General features: G+C 39.1%; 1 long non-coding RNA gene across 1 annotated transcript in view; it reads left to right on the top strand.

The window, feature by feature from the left end:
- Positions 1–19,780, top strand: part of LOC138446324 (uncharacterized) — a 54,456-nt gene that overhangs the window by 13,365 nt on the left and 21,311 nt on the right. Inside the window, exon 2 of the long non-coding RNA XR_011259270.1 lies at positions 13,044–13,149. This is a non-coding gene — a long non-coding RNA (uncharacterized lncRNA). The remainder of the gene's footprint in view (positions 1–13,043; positions 13,150–19,780) is intronic.

The following is a 19,780-nucleotide window of genomic DNA, read 5'->3' as shown; positions in this document are numbered from 1 at the left end:
ACAAGCTGGGTTTTGAAGCACCTGAGGAACCAAAGAGGCGGAGTAACCAGAGAACAAATTGCCAACACCTGCTGAATCTTAGTGAAAGCAAGAGAATTTCAGAAAAACATCTACTTCTGTGTCATTGACTATGCTAAAGTCTGAGGCTGTGGATCACAACGAACTATGGGAAATTCTTAAAGAGATGGGAATACCAGACCACCTTACCTGTCTCCCTAGAAACCTATTTGTGGGTCAAGAAGCAACAATTAGAAGTGGTCATGGAACAATGACTGGTTCCAAATTGGGAAAGGAGTACAACAAGGCTTGTATATTGTCACCCTGCTTATTTAACTTATATGCAGAGTACATCATGCAAAATGCCAGCTGTATGAAGCACAAGCTGGAATCAAGATAGCCAAGAGAAATATCAACAACCTCAGATATGCAGATGGCACCCCTCTAATGGCAGAAAGTAAAGAGGAACTAAAGAGCCTCTTCATGAGGGTGAAAGAGGATGTGAGAGTTGGACCATAAAGAAGGCATGTTTACTACAATTTCAGCAATGCCTGGCACATGGTTAGATCTCAATATATATATCACCATTAGCATCATCATTATTATTAGACGGAAGACTGGTATTAATCCGATAACTCATGCTAATCCAATAAGACATGAATGTAAAATCCCACACTGAGATAAAAAGAATGAATCCCAACTCATGATAGTGTGTAGTAAAGGAACCTGACTGAGTCAGAGAGGAGGCAGAGGAAAGAGGCAGTGGTTTCATCACAGAAAGCTTGCTTGAGTAAGTAACACTTAAGCTGAGCTGAGAGAAGTGATATGTCAATCAGCAGCATTTTGCTTGTGAGCAGATTCAGCAAACAGGTTTAAATAAAAGTCACTGATTGATTCAAGGAGTTGAGAAATCTAAGCCAGGTCAGGCTTCAAGCAAGGTTCGTTGAGTCCAGGGAATTTGCCTATCATCTGACTCTGTTATCTTCTGTGTCAGCTTCATTTTTCCAGAAGATTCCAGAATTCTCAGGAAAATCAAAAACAGCCCCATATTCACATTCAACCAAGTCTGCTACCTGAACAAGAGAAGGCTTCTCACTGCAAATGACTGCAGCATCAGTCTCAGGAATAAGTCCTGTGTCCTTCCCCAAGTGAATTGCTGAGACCAAAAGAAGCGAATGCCGTGTGGCCAGGTTTGAGCCCTGTTCTCTTCCACCTGAAGCAAGGACTGACCGAGGGGGAGAGAGAGCTCTCCTAGAAGAAACAAGAGAAACTGTTACTGAGGAAAGATACAGGTTCTAGGCAAGCAAAAGCAACCGCTGTACTACAGACAACCAAGTCCATATGTCCGGAAGATCACCTCATTCAAAGGGAACAACACATGCAGAATAGCAAAACCCATGTCCAGGCTTCATTATCCCCTGACTTTTTGTGTCTCTGCCTTCAGCACCTTCAGCGTAGTTTCTATTGATGGTCGTGATCTTTGGATGGTAGCAGAAAAAGAAGTACCAAATCTGGCCATATTCAAACACCCCTGAGCAAGAGCAGCCTTTGTAATTTAAATACATCCTGTGTCCCCAAGACAGAGTCAAGTGGTGAGAAGCAGCCCTTCCTTTCATAATACCTGTTCAACTACATGACTTTATTTCAGAGGGGAAAATGTCTATGGGATGCTGATTAAGTTCAGCAAATCAGCTCAAACTAGCTTTTAAAAAAGTAAAAGAGGAACTAATGAATTCTATAATTAAAGAAAATTCTTCTCAAACGCCCATAAATTGCTGACTTCAGTTACTAGTGTTATGAGGTTTTATCTTAATTGTGCCATCATGAATTTTTAAATTGAGAGCTGAAGGAAACGCTTTCCAGGGACTGATTGTATTTTCTCCTGGCTGATGGCACAAGAAACACTAGAGAATTAATCAACTCTTTGTGACCAGTTGTATGCGGTGGTTGTTGGAGGAAAGCTTGCTTCTGGACTGGCACAGTGCAGGCAGGACTTCTACCTGGCCTGGGTTGATGGGTTGGCAGAAGGAAAGTTAATCATTGGGTCAAGAATGAAGGTGGATTTAGCCTTGGATCCCCCTCCTGCCTTAAAATTCTGTCCCTGTTTTTCCATATTAAAAGAATTTATAAAATAATGGCCAATAAATTCAGCCTATGGATAAACTGATTGACCTGCACTGGGCATGGCACACTGCCTCCAGTTTGCTACTTATCTGATGAGAAGAGAGAAAGAAAGGATAACTTATAAAACAAATTAATATGTTGAATTAAATTAAATAAACAAGGAGGCCATTAGATTGAGGTAGCTCTAATTTCTTGGCAACCTAAGTTTGCAAACCAAAACTCAAGTCAGAGTCAACACCTATAAAAGCACTCATATTAAAAAAAAGAAGAAGAAAGAAAAACAACTCTAAAGACGAAACAGCCAATCACACATTGCCACTTAAGCTTTCCCAGATTAGACAACTGCTTAAGTGACAGCCTATCAAATGATGTCCCTACTTTGTTGGGTTCACGGGCTGCTCTCTAAAACCCTTTCTCTCAGCGTCTGTGGATAGAGTGCTCTTGAGCACTTTGTTTTGGCACTGCCCAATTTGAATCCATCTTTGTTCAAATAAACTCTTGAAAATTTCAAGAGTATATCTTTTAGCACTTGAAGTTATCAAGTTATTGTGCAAAAAAAATTTTAAAGGCAGATTCTATAAAATTTCTGTAAGTCATAGCAACTGCCAATTCTTCCTGAAGGATTCCAAGCAAGTGAGTCCATTTAAAACAGAAAGAACTTATCAGAAAGTAGATGGTGTGAAGTTTTCTAAACCCAAGGGAACTGCTTAAAAGAGGGCATCAACCTAGAGGGGTGGGGTGGGGAGGAAGATAGGAAGGAGGTTCAAAAGGGAGGCTGATTCACGTTGAGGTTTGACGGAAAACAACAAAATTCTGTAAAGTTATTCTTCAATTAAAAAATAATTTTTTTAATAAAAGAGAGAGCATCAAACACCAAATGTCTCTGCCGTGTTTCGTCGAATTCAGAGTGGTGCCATTCGACAATAATAGAGGAGCTCCAGCTAGGTAAATGAAGCTGGAGATGTGGGATCCAAATGACAGATTTGCATGAGGAGCAATGTGGGAACCACTTGTAAATCTCTTTATGCAGTTCCATATTGTTCTACATATCTGTTCTACCCAGTTAGTGAAGGAAACTGTACTCTCTTCATCCTCACAGAGGGGAAAAGGCAATGATAGCCTGCAGTCCCTTTTCTGCTTATAACATTATAATGCAGACTAAAGAGGCACATTAACCCTGAGTATCAATACTAACCATCTGTTGGGCTCGGACCAAAAGGATACCCCGAAAGGACTCTCTCAGCAGTCACCAAAAAATTTAGGGTGAATCATTATATCTATTCCACAAAGCAAAGACTCAAGAAGTCTTGAGTTTTTGAGCAAAAACTGAGATGTAACAAACTACCTCATTAGTTTGCTCTAAATAGCAGAATAAATAGCAAGCATGAAGGAAAGGGGTATTGTATATGAAAGGAAGGAAAGGAAAATGAAACAGAAAAGGTAGAAAAAGGGAAAACAGAACCAAGGACCTTCAGAATAAACATTATTTAAAGAATTATTATGATAGATTTCACTCAGAAACTCAGTGATCTAGAAATTCAATGATACAGAGATTTATTGTTAATTTTTAATTAATTTGTTGATTAATATTTTTGGCATTGGCTCTACATCATTCGACCTTAAAGATGAATAGGCAAAATAGGAGGAATGTCATCTGGACTGCGGTCATTGCTGTGCAGAGTGGCTCAAGCTGGTCCCACGGCTACAGTCAGGGCCTGTTCCCCGACATAATCCTATCAGACCTCATTTTGCTTATCAATAGCAATATCCATGCTTCTTAAATATCAAATATTCACTATATCCAAAAAGCAAATATCTGATCTAAAACTTAATGCAGATAATAACTGAATCAGATATCCCTGGAAAGCAATTATTTTTAAACAGCCATAGCTATTTGTATTACACGGACATTTAGGTTCTCTCTTTCCATGTTTAGCTTCTGAAGAGAGATGTTAGGATCAAAAGAAAAATGTAGCAAGGGTTTCCTGACAGCTTAAAAGATATTTTAACAATTCAGGTTATGAAGTGGAACAGAATCACTCTAGGAGCTTAGTCTTACCAGAAGTTATGTGGAGATGCCACTGCTATTGTTTTTAATAATAGAAAAAAGAACCTGGGATTTTTTTTTCTCTGACTTTTCTTCTTCCCTTTGTCATGGGAAAATGGTTTTATAAGCTGCAAATACCTGAAATGTACTTAAACATCGCTGGAACATGTACTAGTCAGAAAACTTCACCATGTATCAGGTGTCTTCCATCTGTAAAATGAGTTCAGCAGTGTTGTGTGACCTGGAATCCTAGTGAATAACTTCTTATACTATTCCAAGAAATGGCTGAAAAACTGTACAGATTAGATCACATATCTAGTTCTTATGACAAAACTCTAAAACAAGCTTTTAATTCCTGAATCCCCTCTGTGAATCACCCTCCTTCTGCCCCTTATCATTTACTGACCCACTCTCTCTATCTCATTTCCTGTCCTTCTTACCTTTATTTATACATCATTTCTTACCACTGACTTTCTCTCTCAATGTACTTTGTATATTTCTACTCTTTCTTTTCCTTCCCCCTTTAATTTGATCTTCCACTATTCATCCCGCACTCAAATGGGCAGACCTTTACATATAGCGTGCTGCGTGTGCTCAGACGCTCAGCTGTGTCCCACTCTTTGCGACCCCATGGACTGTAGGCCACTAGGCTCCTCTGTCCATGGGATTCTCTCGGCAAGAATACTGGAGTGGGTTGCCATTTCCTCCTCCAGGCGATCTTCCTGACCCAGGGATAGAACCCACACCTCTTATGTCTCCTACATTAGCAGCCGGGTCCTTTACCCCTAGCACCACCACATGCACGCATAACATATAATGTGTCTGTGTTTAAAATACTGATTTTATTTATGAAATAAGCATCCTAGTCCTGACTAGATGAATTTCAAATATTACATTCTCTACTTAAAAGAAAAAAAAAAACTTCAGTATCAACTACACTGAGAGGAAGGGGCAGTCTGTGTGTGTGTGTGTGTGTGTGTGTGTGTGTGTGTGTGTGTGTGTGAAAGAAAGAACCTAATGACTTTTTCCCATTGGATTATTTTTCCTAAGGGCAGACGATGGTAATACAGGTTGGGAGAAGAGAAGCGGAGAGAGAGAGAGAAAGAGGAGAGAGAGATTAAATTCGGCAGAAAATCATGCCCATTTTATACCAGTATTTTAAAAATATAAGCTAAGTTTTCACAGATCTGGGGAGTGCCCAGTTTTCCAGTCACCCATTAAGTATTGTGTTGTTACAGATGATGGCCTGATTTATATTTTCACTCCATTTGAAATTTTTCACTTTTTTTTTGATTCTTTATGCTTAAATATTGAGTATCTAAATTATACCATGATTCAAATTATGCCATAAGCCACTATGTATTAAAATTATTCAGAACATAAATTAACAAAGTAGCTATTTAATACATGCATTGAGATTTAATGCATTAAGGTTAATTTTTGCACTGTAATGAACTTTATGCATTAAGGTTAATTTTTCAAAGTATGGCAAATTTTTAATTTATGTTTTAATACTGAAGCAATTGTATTATGACTAATGAGATTGTGTGTTTGATGTGCTATTAAATAATTACCAAAATATGTGTTTTGCTTTTTAGTACAAAGGAATTATATATATACATATATGTGTATATATGTTTCTACTTTTAAAACCTGAATATAAAAGAAGGCTATATTACTTTTAGGGACTTTCCAGGTGCTGCTAGTGGTAAAGAACCCACCTGCCAATGCAAGAGGTGCAGGTTCAATCCCTGGGTCAGGAAGATCCCCTGAAGGAGGGTATGGCAACCCACTCCAGTATTTTTGCCTGGAGAATCTCATGGACAGAGGACCTGGTGAGCTACGGTCCATATGGTCACAAAGAGTCAGACATGACTGAAATAACTTAGTATGCACATATAACTTTCAGTAGAAACTAATCTCCAATATTTTACAGTAGTATTTCTTTTATGCTTATATGTAGTCTGCATAGATATGACTGATAGAGTTTTTAATTCTCAACAAATCATTAAAATTACATATGATAAACATTTTGACACCTATCTTAATCTTATTAAGGCAAAACACAATTTGAGATATGCAACCTAAATTATTAGTTTTTCCTCCCCATAGTTCATGTTAATTCATGAAGGAAATCAAATTGTCAGTTAATTCAGATGCGTAAGATTTGCTAAAAGTCATCCCCACTTTTGGCTGTGCATTTCTGAGTGTGGCAAGCATTTTGGAAAGTTTGGCTCATTTCCGTTTCCTCCTCACTATGTGCGGATCGTGGGGTCAGGTTTCATAAACCAGCTTTGTTTATGTCACCTTCCGCTGAGTCAGGGGTGCACCTTCTTCCTGCGGGTCTCAATCCAAGAGCAGTCTGCCCTCCCGCAGCTGGTCCTCACTGCCCTGCTGGCCTCCTATGAGCTGGTCTGGCAGCCAGCTTCATCTCCTGTCTTACTTTGTACTCTCCTTCCTTCTCATGCCCCCTTCCACTACCAACAGAAATGCTACCTAAACACCTCCTTTCACTACAGATGGGTCCATGGCCGACACCAGCCTCCTTCAGTCCCCTGCCAGACTGTCCATCATGTCAAATTGCAGAAGTTAATGCAAATTGGGAACTTAAGCTGTGGCAATTAGTGAGTAAGGTGCTTCATAAAGCTAGAAGGTAGATTCATTTGTTATCCCTGTTTTATAAATCATGACATTAAATCTTAGAAGAGCATATGGTTAGTAAGCCGTGGAGCCAGGATTCAACCCCAGAAGCAAGATTAACTTTGCTCTGTTAGATTCTTCTCTTAACTGAACTAAACATATAGCTTCTTATTAAAAATAATACTGCTAATACAAATAATTGGAGTAGGGCCTTGGTTGTGAAAAGTCTTTGAGGACTATAACATATTCTACCAATGTCAGATATGAGAAAATAATAATTTATAGCATTCTACCCCTTTTACACCACCTCATTTAACTACTTTCAGAAAATTATACAGATTATTCTAATAATCTGACTAATTGAGTATGGTCTGTATAAACCACACATGGACTCAGAGTTTTAAAGAGTTAGAAAAACAAGTTTATTCCATTTCAGGACAACTTTAATATGATAGACTCTTTCTTTGGCAGAGGAGGAAGACATTACAGGAACTTAGGGTCATGAGCTTGGGTTCTGCTTAATTATATTATTGTACAATAAGCATGCATTAATCAGGCAATACCCATAATCAACATGAAAGAATAAAAACAGCTCTTACTACTAAAGCATTACTATTGATTTCTATAAACACCAAAATAATATCCCTTCTAGGCCCATTACACAGGTAATAATAACCATTCACTTAATTAACACTGACTCACAGTGAAAAATTCAATCTGAGTACTTATAACATCCACATTAATATCAAGAAGCTTCATTAGAATTAATACCACAATAAATATAAAATGAATTAGTAATGACTACACCATTATTTTAAAGCATTCCTATTTGTATTCCTGTATTTACTTTAATCATCATCACTCTAAACAGCAATTAACAAAAGCTGGGCTGGGCCTATTTGTGTAGAAATAAAAAAGGCGTATAACTGCTACCCAGTGTAAGTCTTCTTGTACATTTTATTTGCATTCATGCATCAACACACTCAAGCATATGGAAGGTTACTTCACATATTCTATACGGCATTGGGGAGAAAAGTAAAACCATTCTACAATCAAGTTTCCTCACTGGTTTCAAATGGTCATTCTTTCTCTTTTGATTCAAGATGTTGGCAGAATGCCCAGCACATAGTAGGCATAAATATTTGTTAATCATCCCTTCACCCATGTGATATATAAAAAAGAGTGCAGAATGTAGTACTTGGGTGCAGTCTTAAAAATGACAGAATGATCTCAGCTCATTTCCAAAGCAAACCGCTGAATATCATGGTAAACCTAACTCTATGCCCCAATCACTCATGCAAAGAAGCTAAAGTTAATTGCTTCTGTGAAGGCCTACAACACCTTCTAGAACTAATACCAAAAAAAAGACATTCTTTTCATCATAGAGGATTGGAATGCAAAAGTAGGTGATTGAAGAGATGCTTGAAATAACAGGCAAGTTTGGCCTTGGAGGCACTTCCCTTGTGGTTCAGCTGGTAAAGAATCCACCTGCAATGCAGGAGACCCTGGTTCAATTCCTGGGTTGGGAAGATCCCCTGGAGAAGGGATAGGTTACCCACTCCAGTATTCTTGGGCTTCCCTGGTGGCTCAGGTGGTAAAGAATTCTCCAGCAGTGTGGGAGACCTGGATTCAATCCCTGGGTTGGGAAGATCCCCTGGAGAAGGAAATAGCTATCCACTCCAGTATTCTGGCCTGGAGAATTCCATGAACAGAGGAACCTGGCTGGCTATAGTCCATGGGGCCTCAAAGAGTCAGGCACAACTGAACGACGTTCACTTCACTTCACTTCACTTGGCCTTGCTGTACAAAATGAAGCATGACAAAGGCCAACAGAGTTTTGCCAAGAGAACACACTGATCCTAACAAACACTCTTTACCAACAACCCAAGAGACACATGGACATCACAGGTGATCAATAATGAAATGAGATTATGTTCATCGCAGCCAAAGAGGAAGAAGCTCTATATAGTCAACAAAAACAAGACTGGGAGCTGACTGTGGCTCAGATTATGAGCTCCTTACTGCAAAATTCAGGCTTAAATCAAAGAAAGTAGGGGAAAGCACTAAGCCATTCAGGTATTGGTATTGTTATCTTTCAGTCACTAGGGTATGACTGACACTTTATGACCCCATGGACTGCAGCACACCAGGCTCCCCTGTCCTTCACTATCTCCTGGATTTTGCTCATATTCATGTTCTTTGAGTCAGTGGTGCTACCTAACCATCTTATCCTCTGCCACCTCCTTCTCCTTTTACCTTCAATCTTTCCCAGCATCAAGGTCTTTTCCAGTGAATTGACTCTTTACATCAAGTAGCCTAAAATATTGGAGCTTCAGCATCAGCAACAGTCCTTTCAAAGAATATTCAGGACTGATTTCCTTAAGGATTGATTTGTTTGATTTTCTTGAAATCCAAGGGATTCCCAAAAGTCTTCTCTAGCACCACAGTTCAAAAGCATCAATTCTTCGGTGCTCAGCCTTCTTTATGGTCCAATTCTCACATCCATACATGACTACTGGGAAACCATATCTTTGACTATACAGACCTTTGTCAGCAAAGTGATGTCTCTGTTTTTTAATATGCTGTCTAGGTTTGTCACAGCTTTCCTTCCAAGGAGCAAGCATCTTTTAGTTTCATGGCTGCAGTCACCATCTGCAGTGATCTTGGAGCCCAAGAAAACAAAACTTGTCACTGCTTCTACTTTTTCCCTTCTATTTGCCATAAAATGATGAGGCCAGATTCCATGATCTTAGTTTTTTGAATGATGAGTTTTAAGCCAGCTTTTTCACTCTGATGAGAAATTCTTTAGTTCCTCTTTCCTTTCTGCCATTAGAGTGATAGCATCTGCATATCTGAGGTTGTTGATATTTCTCCTGGCAATCTTGATTCCAGCTTGGGATTTATCCAGCCTGGCGTTTCTCACTTGGCAGTATATTTCTCATGATGTACTCTGCATATAAGTTAAATAAGCAGAGTGACAATATACAGTCTTGTCATACTCTTTTCCCAATTTTGAACCAGTCAGATGCTGCATGTCCAGTTCCAACTGTTGCTTTTGATCTGCAAACAGGTCTCTTAGGAGACAGGTAGGAGTGGTCTGGTATTCCTATCTCTAAGAATTTTCCATAATTTGTTATGATCTATATAGACAAAGGCTTTAGCCTAGTCAATGAAGCAGATGCAGATGTTTTTCTGGAATTTCCTTGCTTTCTCCATGATCCAATGAATGTTGGCATTTGGATCTCTGGTTCCTCTGCCTCTTCAAAACCCAGCTTGTACATTTAGAAGTTCTCGATTTAGAAGTTCTTGAAGTCTACCTTGAAGGATTTGGAGCATAACCTTGCTAATATGGAAATGAGTGCATTCATCTGCTAGTTTGAGCATTCTTTGGCATTGCCCTTTCTTTAAGATTGGAATGAAAACTGACCTTTTTCAATCCTATGGCCACTGCTGAGTTTTCCAACTGGCTGACATACTGAGTGCAACACTTTCACAGCATCATCTTTTAGGATTTTAAATAGCTCAACTGGAATTCCACCATCTCCTCTAGCTTTGTTCATAATAATGCTTCCTAAGGCCCACTTGACTTCACATTCCAGGATGTCTGGAATTAGGTGAGTGACCACACCCTCATGGCTATTAGTGTCATTAAATGCTTTTTGTACAGCTTTTCTGTGTATTCTTGCCACCTCTTCTTAAACTCTTCTGCTTCTGTTAGGTCCTTACCATTTCCGTCCTTTATTGCCCATCCTTTCATGAAATGTTTCCTGGCTGTCTCCAGTTTTCTTGAAGAGCTTTCTAGTCTTTCCCATTCTATTGTTTTCCTCTATTTCTTTGCATTTTTCATTTAAGAAGGCCTTCTTATATCTCTCGGCTGTTCTCTGGAACTCTGCATTCAATTGGGTATATCTTCCCTTTTCTCCCTGACTTTCACTTCTCTTCTTTCCTCAACTATTTGTAAAGCTTCCTCAGACAACCTCTTTGCCTTCTTGCATTGCTTTTTTGGAATGGTTTTGATCACTCCCTCCTGAACAATATTATAAACCTCTGTCCACTGTTCTTCAGGTAATCTGTCTACCAGAACTAATCCCTTGAATCTATTTATCACTGTATAATTATAAGCGATTTGATTTAGAATCACTGTAGGTAGTGACTGCAATCATGTAATTAAAGATGCTTACTCCTTGGAAGGAAAGCTATGACAAAACTTGACATTGTATTAAAAAGCAAAGACACCATTTTGCAACTAAGGTCCATCTAATCAAAACTCTGTCTTTTCCAGTAGTCATGTACAGTTGTGGGAGTTGGACCATGAAGAAGGGTAAGCACTAAAGAATTGATGCTTTTGAAATTTGGTTCTAGAGAAGACTCTTGAGAGTCCCTTGGACTGCAAGGAGATCAAACCAGTCAATCCTAAAGGAAATCAGTCCTGAATATTCATTGGAAGGACTGTTGCTGATACTGTAGCTCCATACTTAGGCCACCTGATGCAAAGAGCAGACATTGGAAAAGACCCTGATGCTGGGAAAGATTGAAGGCGGGAGGAGAAAGGGGCAGCAGAGAATGAGATGGTTGGGTAGCATCACCCATTCAATGACATGAATTTGAGCAAACTCTGGGAGATAGTTGAGGACAGAGGAACCTGCCCTGTTTAGTCCATGGGGTTGCAAAGATTTGGACTTCACTTAGTGACCGAATAAGAACAAATGATATATAGCCCAGGAGGACTCTAGTTACACTTGGGCTTTTAATTTTAGTGTTGATCCCAAAGAGTCTGTCACCGACTAGCTGTGTATACAGCCGAACCGGACAGATGTTATTTAGTTGGGATAATACAGGGAGGGGGGTATAAACTCCTCCCTGTCTCCCAGCTATCCCTACTGAATCGGAAAAAGGAATGTCGTAAACTAGTTTTCATTGAGAATGAGTCATTTGGGAAGAAAATTAAGGAAAGAAACTATGAAGACCTCTTTTCATTCTATTTCCATTCTAATTGGCCGAATCATGATTTCTCAGGATGTTAGGAACTTGTTTGCCTTAATCGGAGCAACTCTGATGGAAGAAGACAGAGGATAAGAAATGACACTAACAAAACTGTCCTTCCACGATGAATCTCCTTGTTAATGAAACGTATCTCCACACTGGTTTTTGCAGAATCTTAAGTATTGATCATATTTGAATTGAAGAAAGCAGAATGGAATGGAAATAATTTAAGTTGTTGTTAATTCAAAACACTATCTGAATAGATAAAGAAGACATACATACATAATGGTATATTATGCATCCATAAGAAAGAATAAAATTCTGCCACTTGCATCAACATGGATGGACGTAGAGAATATTACACTAAATGAAGTAAGTCAGAAAGAGAAAGAAAATTACCATCTAATATCACTTATATGTGGAACCAGAAATATGATACAAATGAACCTATTTGGAAAACAGAAACAGACTCACTTACAGAAAACAAATTGGTGGTTACCAGTGGGGAAGAGCAAGATAAGGGTATAGGCTTAAGAAATACAAACGACTATGTGTAAAAACAGATAAGCAACAAGGATATATTGTATAACACAGGAAAATGCAGCCATTGTCTTGTAATACTTTGAGAGTGAAAGTGAAAGTCACTTAGTCATGTCTGACTCTTTGCAACCCAAAGGGTTATACAGTTCATGGAATTCTCCAGGCCAGAATACTGGAGTGGGTAGCCTTTCCCTTCCCCAGGGAATCTTCCCAAACCAGGGATCGAACCCAGGTCTCTCACATTGCAGGTGGATTCCTTACCAACTGAGCTATCAGGGAAGCCTTAATACTTTAATGGAATATAATCTGTAAAAATATTGATTACTGTGCTGTACAACTGAAACTAATATAATACTTTAAATCAGTTTTACTTCAAAAAACTATTTATTATGTGTATTCACTCTTCAGTACTGGATAGTCAGAAGTCTGTCATTTCACACACTGTTGACAATGCAATATAGGGGAAATTCCTCCAAAAGAACGTCACAGAGGCCTTGGGACATGGGAGGGGAAGCTAACAGTATGTGTTTGATACATGGAAGAGGATGCGTCTACCTGGAAGTTTGGTTCTGTTTGGGCTTCACAGGCTACCTGATGGGTGCTGTCGGTTATCTAAAGTTCTGCTCCACACTTACCATCTAAACCATCTGCCTTTGCTTTTAATTGCTTTAATTCTTTTTTCTCTCCAATTGTGTGACCATTTGTCTGCCAGAAAAACTTGGAATTTGCTGACCATGGAGAGAGTAACTACGTTTCAAGACCCTACAAGCTGTGAAAACCAGAGGCAGCAAAGAAGCAAGCTGCTGTTTATATAAAAGGTAAACATTAAATCCAGGTAGAGAAACAAAACACAATTTATTATCCTATTGATCTCTAAGAGACTAATGTCTTTCCCTTTCCTAAAGACATTTATCCAATATGCTTTGCATGCACCACAGCAACAATCTGTAACCCACTTACGGAAGTGTCACCAGGATAGTCTTTAACACCAACATTGCGTGACTTGGAAACGGTATCCTGGGTGAGGCTGCTCGTGCAGTTCACAGTATGGCATAAAACCACATCAGGCCTCTTCCACCTCTAGCTTGAGGCAGTTCTCTGCCTCTGAAAGGGAACGGAGATGGGATTCTGAGAAGTGAAGAAGAAAATCCAGTGTTGCTTCTTTTCCATATCTCCAGGTCGGTGCTCTAATCTGACCTAGAACCCACCATTCTTTGCACCCTCACTTTGTGCCAGGGACCTTACATAAACTTTTTTTAAATATCTTTATAATGAATTACTAATGTATGAGTATATCCACTTGTAGATGAGATTCTATGTAAATGACTCAACATATTGTGTGTTACAATGAGAAAGCAACTTTTAAATGAGCGCCTCCACCGTAGAGAAAGCTCCAGCTATTTAGTCATGAAGTTCCATAACTAAAAGAAGTTGACAAACTGAAGACTAAAGTTTAAAATATACAGGTGATGGTAAGATGAATACCTCCACAAATATCAGGGCTGCCTTTATGGGAGATTATTTGTAAGGACAGTTCATCCTAGCCCTGCATGTGAGGTGGATGAACTCTTCTCACCAGTCTGGTCAAAAGCATCTATTAAACACCAGGCTGAAATACAGAATCCTGTGCTAGGTACTGTTGGGGTTTTAAGACTTTATTTCTAATATGTGAGAACGCAAGCCTTTCTCTCTCATTTTGGATCAAGCAATCGCCTCTTTTCAATTTCGCGTGATAGCTTTTGAGAGCACTCTTGGAGATCATAAAAGTATCTGGGCACTCTGCCACCAAGTACTTTGGACGGTAGCTTGGCGGAAAAGAGGGTGAGAACAAGGAGAGTGGGTAGAGGGGAGTCTAAATAGATGATGCTGCAATCTAAATAGACCAGGAAGGATGAGAATGTAACATGAAATCAAGGAAAGTGGAGGTTAATAATAATCATCATCATCACCACATCTAATCTTTGTCAGAGCTTGCAGTTTTCCAAGTGCAGTCCTAAGAGCTTTATGCACATTACCTAATTAAGTCCTCATGATAATCCTTTCATTTAGGAACTATTATTTTCCTCAAGTTGCCAATGAGAACGCTGCAGGTTGAAGGTTAGCACCTAACTCAAACTAGTTAGTGGGTAGTGACATATGGATTCTAATGCAGGATGTCTGACTCCAGTCATCCTTAATGCATCATGTGTCAGGAAGAAAAAGGAGGAAAAAAAAAAAGGGAGAGAGAAAGAGAACCTGCAAGAACATAATGGAAAAGTATGAACCTGTGGTCCTAATGCACGTGGCATGATGCTGAGTAGGGTGCCAGCACTCAGCACCAGCCTGAACAATAATATACATACAAAAAGAGTAAACGAATCACAGGGGTTCAGTTCCACAAATTTTCACAAAGTAAGCCCACACCTATGTGACCTCACCCATGCAATGTGTACAGCCTTTGTAACCAAGAAATACAATTTTTGCCCCCTCCACCCCTCTCTCTCCAGTCACTAACTCCCTTAAAGGGTCATCATCTGACTCTGCAACTAGATATTAGTTTTGCCCATAAAAATGGAACCACATACTATACGTATATTTTCGTGACTGGCTTCTTTTTAAAAAATGTTTTGTTTGAGAGATCTATTCATATGAGAGCGACTGGCAATAGTTTATTTATTCTACTGATGCATAGGACCCACTGTGTAAACATACTATCGTTGGTTTATCCGGTACACAGCTGATGGCTGCTTTGTTTAGTGTCTGTTGTGACTGCAGGGAAGTCTTACAGCAGTTCAAGGACACTTTGATAGGAAACAAAGCAAGAATCCGAAATGGTTCTACCCTCAATAGAAGAATGAATTTAAAATAAAATAATTGCACAGAAGAAGCAGAAGAAATCTTTCATATTTAGACCTTGGCACTAAATGATAGAAAAATAAATAAATATAGTCCTTGACAATCTGCAAACACAAGTTGGTTTCTATGTATTTTAATGATTTAAATTCACATTATCTGCACAATTAGCTTCCTAGAGTTCCAGGCCTTTTAAATATAAGCTATAAATCTCCAAACAGATAAGTAAATAAATTCACATGGCGTACCTCAATCCAAAATCAAAGTATTCCCACAGATAAAATTCTATGATCTAATAGTCCAGAAAGATAAAAACACTCAAGGGAATGAAGTCTTATAAGGGATCATCTGCAGACATCTAAAACTCCTTTCTGCTATTAGCATTTAAAAATGGGAAATAGAGGTCACACACAGAAGCACATAACAATCATGTTTTTTAAAAACCATTTAGATTTGCAAGATATACATAGAAAATTCTGTAAATTAAACTTAAAAGCAGAAATTTTAAAATTCAATGAGTAAGTTTAAAAGAAGCCTGGGCAGAGGTGATGAAATAATTTAAAATATTGTAACGGAATATTTAACTCAACAAATTAGATAGATTTAATGTAGCAAAACAGGGAGATGGAGAATATAAAATAGAGATTGAGAGATACGAAGATAAAAGAAGTTCTAACACATCCTATTGATGCTCCAGGAATACCAGTATAGGTGGGCACCATCCAATCTGCCAAGGCCCTGAAGAGAACAAAAAGGTAGAGGAAGGGTGAACTTTGCCCTCTGCTTGAGGCAGGACACACGTCTCCTGTCTGGGGATATCGGTGCCACTGCTTTGAAGTCAGACAGGGATTTACACCTTTGTCCCTGGATCTTGGGCTTCTCAGGTGGCTCAGTAGTAAAGAATCCACCTGCTAATGCAGGAGACTCAAGAGAGGTGGCTTTGATTCCTGGCTGGGGAATAAACCCTGGAGTAGGAAACGGAATCCTGACCAGTATTCCTGCCTGGAAAATTCCATGGTAGAGGAGCCTGGGGGGCTACAGTTCATGGAGTCACAAGGAGTCAGACACGACTGAGCGGTTGAGTGCACACACACACACACCCTGGTTCTTGGACATTCTGGACTCCAGCTGGGACTTACCTCAGTGGCTCCCCTGGTTCCTAGGCCTTTGGATCTGGACTGAAACTACACCACTGGCTCTCCTTACAGACAGCAAATCATGGGACGTCTCAGCCTTTAAAATCATGTGAGTTGATGTCTCAAAATAAATCTTTTTACTTTATCTATATATAGTCTATCATATCACAAGAAGGGCCATTCTAAAGAATGTTCAAGAGAACCGAAGTGAAGTGAAAGCTGCTCAGTCGTGTCCAACTCTTTGCGTCCCCATGGGCTATACAGTCCATGGAATTCTCCGGGCCAGAATCCTGGAGTGGGTTGCCTTTCCCTTCTCCAGAAGGGAAATTCTGGGCAAAGGAGAGTTTCAACAGAATTTTTATTCATAAGTCTTTAAGCCACAAGCAAAGAAAATAAAGAACTAGAAGTGGAAAGAGTTACTCTGACCTTCTGTTGGGTTGGCCAAAAAGTTTGTTCAAGTTTTTCTGTAACATCTTCCTTCCCTTTCTTCCTCTTTCTCTCCTTCCCTCTCCCTGTTTGGTTTTTTTTTTTTTTTTTTTGCTTTTTCCCTTGGTTTTGTATATTGATTCTCAGTTTGTTTTCTTGATTCTTCAATGTCCTTCTCATCTCACTCTATTATTTTACTTATTTTCTCTTTGAATTCTCACTGTACTTCTAGCATGAAACATATTACATTCTTTTTACTTTCCTTCATAACCAATGTTCTAATATTGCATGGTTTCTGTGTCATTTATTATGTTGTTTCCATGCTTAATTTGAGAAAGTCTATTGACCTTAAAAGTAAAAGGCTCTGAAGGGCTTCTGTGCTGCAGCTTCTGCTGCTGCTACCGCTATTTCGTCACCGTTGTGTCCGACTCTTTGCAACCCCGTGGACTGTAGCCCACCAGGCTCTTCTGTCTGTGGGATTTCCCAGGCAAGATACTGGAATAGATTACCATTTCCTTCCCTAGAGGCTATTCCCAACCCAGAGATCAAATCAGACAAGAATACTGGAGTGGGTTGCCATTCCCTTCTCTAGGGGATCTTCCTGACTCAGGGATGGACCCTGGGTCTCCTGCACTGTGGGCAGATTCTTTACCATTGAGCCGCCTTGGAAGTCCATAGGGATCTTAAAAGTCTAGGAAATACAAATTATATTTTCTCAATAAAATTTTCCTTATTTCCAGGCATTTTGACAGCTTCTATTTGCTATGACAGGGTGTGATAGAATCAGCATGATTTCTTTCCATTCTATCTCTAACTAGCTAATTATCTTTCCCACTGAGTTACGAGCTAAAGACTAGGCCTATGCCAGATACACGGGAGATGGCAATGTGTATGCCTGTCTGGGTGTTTGTGGGAGGCGTGTGTGTGTGTGTGCACGCCTTATAAGGTAGAGAGAGAGAATGATTGAAAGATCATCTGGATTCCCTCCACACCTGTCTTTCACATAATGTGGTCTATACTAAGTTTGACTTCATGTGGTTTGAGGGTAATCAACCCCAAGAAAGAATAATTCAGGGATGGTAATCATTAAACTATTAAAAGCAGATTCTATGTCAACTGAAGATTTTCTTAAAGTTTTCTTTTGCAAGATCTTGCTCTAGAAACAATATTGGTTAACCACTATTTGATACTAAATTGAACATTAAACTTATCCATTCTTCTTCAGGCAGAAAAAAAGATTTTTAAAACTAAGAGATTCCTGAAATCTTAAGAAGTATTGGATGAAACATTCTAAATATGAGTGTGAAATTACTAATGTAGAGTAACCTTTCCTGGAGAGTGAGACTAATTCTTTATCACAGTGCTCAATAGGCTTTATTTTGAAGGTGCTTAGGATGGCCCATAAGCCCCATGTCAAATCCCCTAATATTCCTTTAGCGTATTAAGAGATGATTCTCAAAATTCTGACTTTTCTATAACTGAAGTTAGCATTCTCCCTGCAATATATATAACTGATCATTTTCTGAAAATAGGTTTTGGTAAGAGTGCGGCGTATCTAGAGATCTTGGCACTTGAATTGGAGGAACCGTCTGAAGGCATGAGGCCACCAGGGGCTCGTGTGACCACTGACAGCTATTTCACAAACTGGCCTATGCTTGGTCTTTCTTCCTTTCAAAATGCTTTTCCCAATGGAAACTGCCTGTGTAGGACATACCCAATCGATGAATTTCAGCTGTCATCATGATCGACATGGATCACTGAACAATTGAATAGACTTTGATGATCAGTATTGACTGTGAATGTTTCTGAAATTAAAATATTGGATATTTTATGGACTATTCATTTCATGAATGTAGAATACAGTCATTGAACCATGAGTCTTCAATTCCCATGATGGTTACCTCATCTTAGGCAAACTAAAAACTTTTCTTCTAAAAGAAGGAGAATTTTAAATGGCTACAGAAAAGATATAGGCAAGAGCCTGAGATTTCTTGAATTCAACATTAAAAAAAAATTAAAGCATGCTCTAAAAAGTCACCTATATATGGTGATCATTCTTATGCAGTCTGTATAGAAGCCTTAGGTCTTCAGTGTAAACGCTATAAGTGTTAAGGGCAGTGTTAATTAATTTAATCAACCGTTACTGATGAAGTGGGCATTATATCAGGTAAATTCTACACACAGAGATCCGGGCACCTTTCTAAATGCAGAGGTGAAATAGCATCATGTCTTTTGTTGCACGGGGGGAGACAGCCATGATGAGATCATCACAGGGAGGCTGCATTGTCAGGGAGGTATCTGGTGAGTGCAGAATGAGGGAACTAGCTAAAGGACGCAGGAAGGATGAAGCTTTCTGAGGAAATGATCCCAGGCTGATGCCATATTAGCATAAGGTTTTGCTTAAGGAAACTAATTAACTATGTAAAGAGAAGGGTGGAACTCGAGTGGATGAAGAACAACCCAGACAGAAAGGAAAGTGCTTCTGCAGCTAACATGGTACAGCACATTTAAGAATCCAAGGGAAGCCTAGTGTGGCTGAGGGTAAAACGCAAGAGCAGGCAAGCTGAAACATGAAGCTGGAAAAAGAGGACGTGATAAGCAGAGGGAGAGGTCAGCGTAGCATGTCTTAGCCTCAGAAAACCCGAGATGGTCTCAGTTTATGCCTGCTGTCTAATATAAAAATAACATACCCTTTCATTCTTAAATGCACTCCAGCCTGCTGAGGAAATTATATTATTACCCTAGTTAAAGGTCATGTTACAGGTTTTGGTCTTTCTCCTAACTTCTAACAATGGGAAATAATTAAAATGTTCAATGGGTTGGCTATGGCTCACTGTAGGAGCAAGAACACTGACACAGGAGGCCCTAGGAAAATATTCTTCTTCTTATTATTATTCTTTTGTTTCCTTTTGTTCAGTTGTTGGTGTTATTTTTATTAAAACAATATCTTTTCAATGTCTCTACTTTTGCTTTATTTTCGTTTTACTTTTTTTTTTCCTGTTCTAGTTCTTTTTTTCTGCCTACCGTTTTGTTTCTGTTTTTTTGGTTTCATTTC

Source organism: Ovis canadensis, chromosome 9 (genome assembly GCF_042477335.2).
Source record: "Ovis canadensis isolate MfBH-ARS-UI-01 breed Bighorn chromosome 9, ARS-UI_OviCan_v2, whole genome shotgun sequence".
Taxonomy (NCBI): Eukaryota; Metazoa; Chordata; class Mammalia; order Artiodactyla; family Bovidae; genus Ovis; species Ovis canadensis.
The sequence above is the reverse complement of the archived record's forward strand: the minus strand, read 5'-3'. Positions and strand labels throughout refer to the sequence as shown.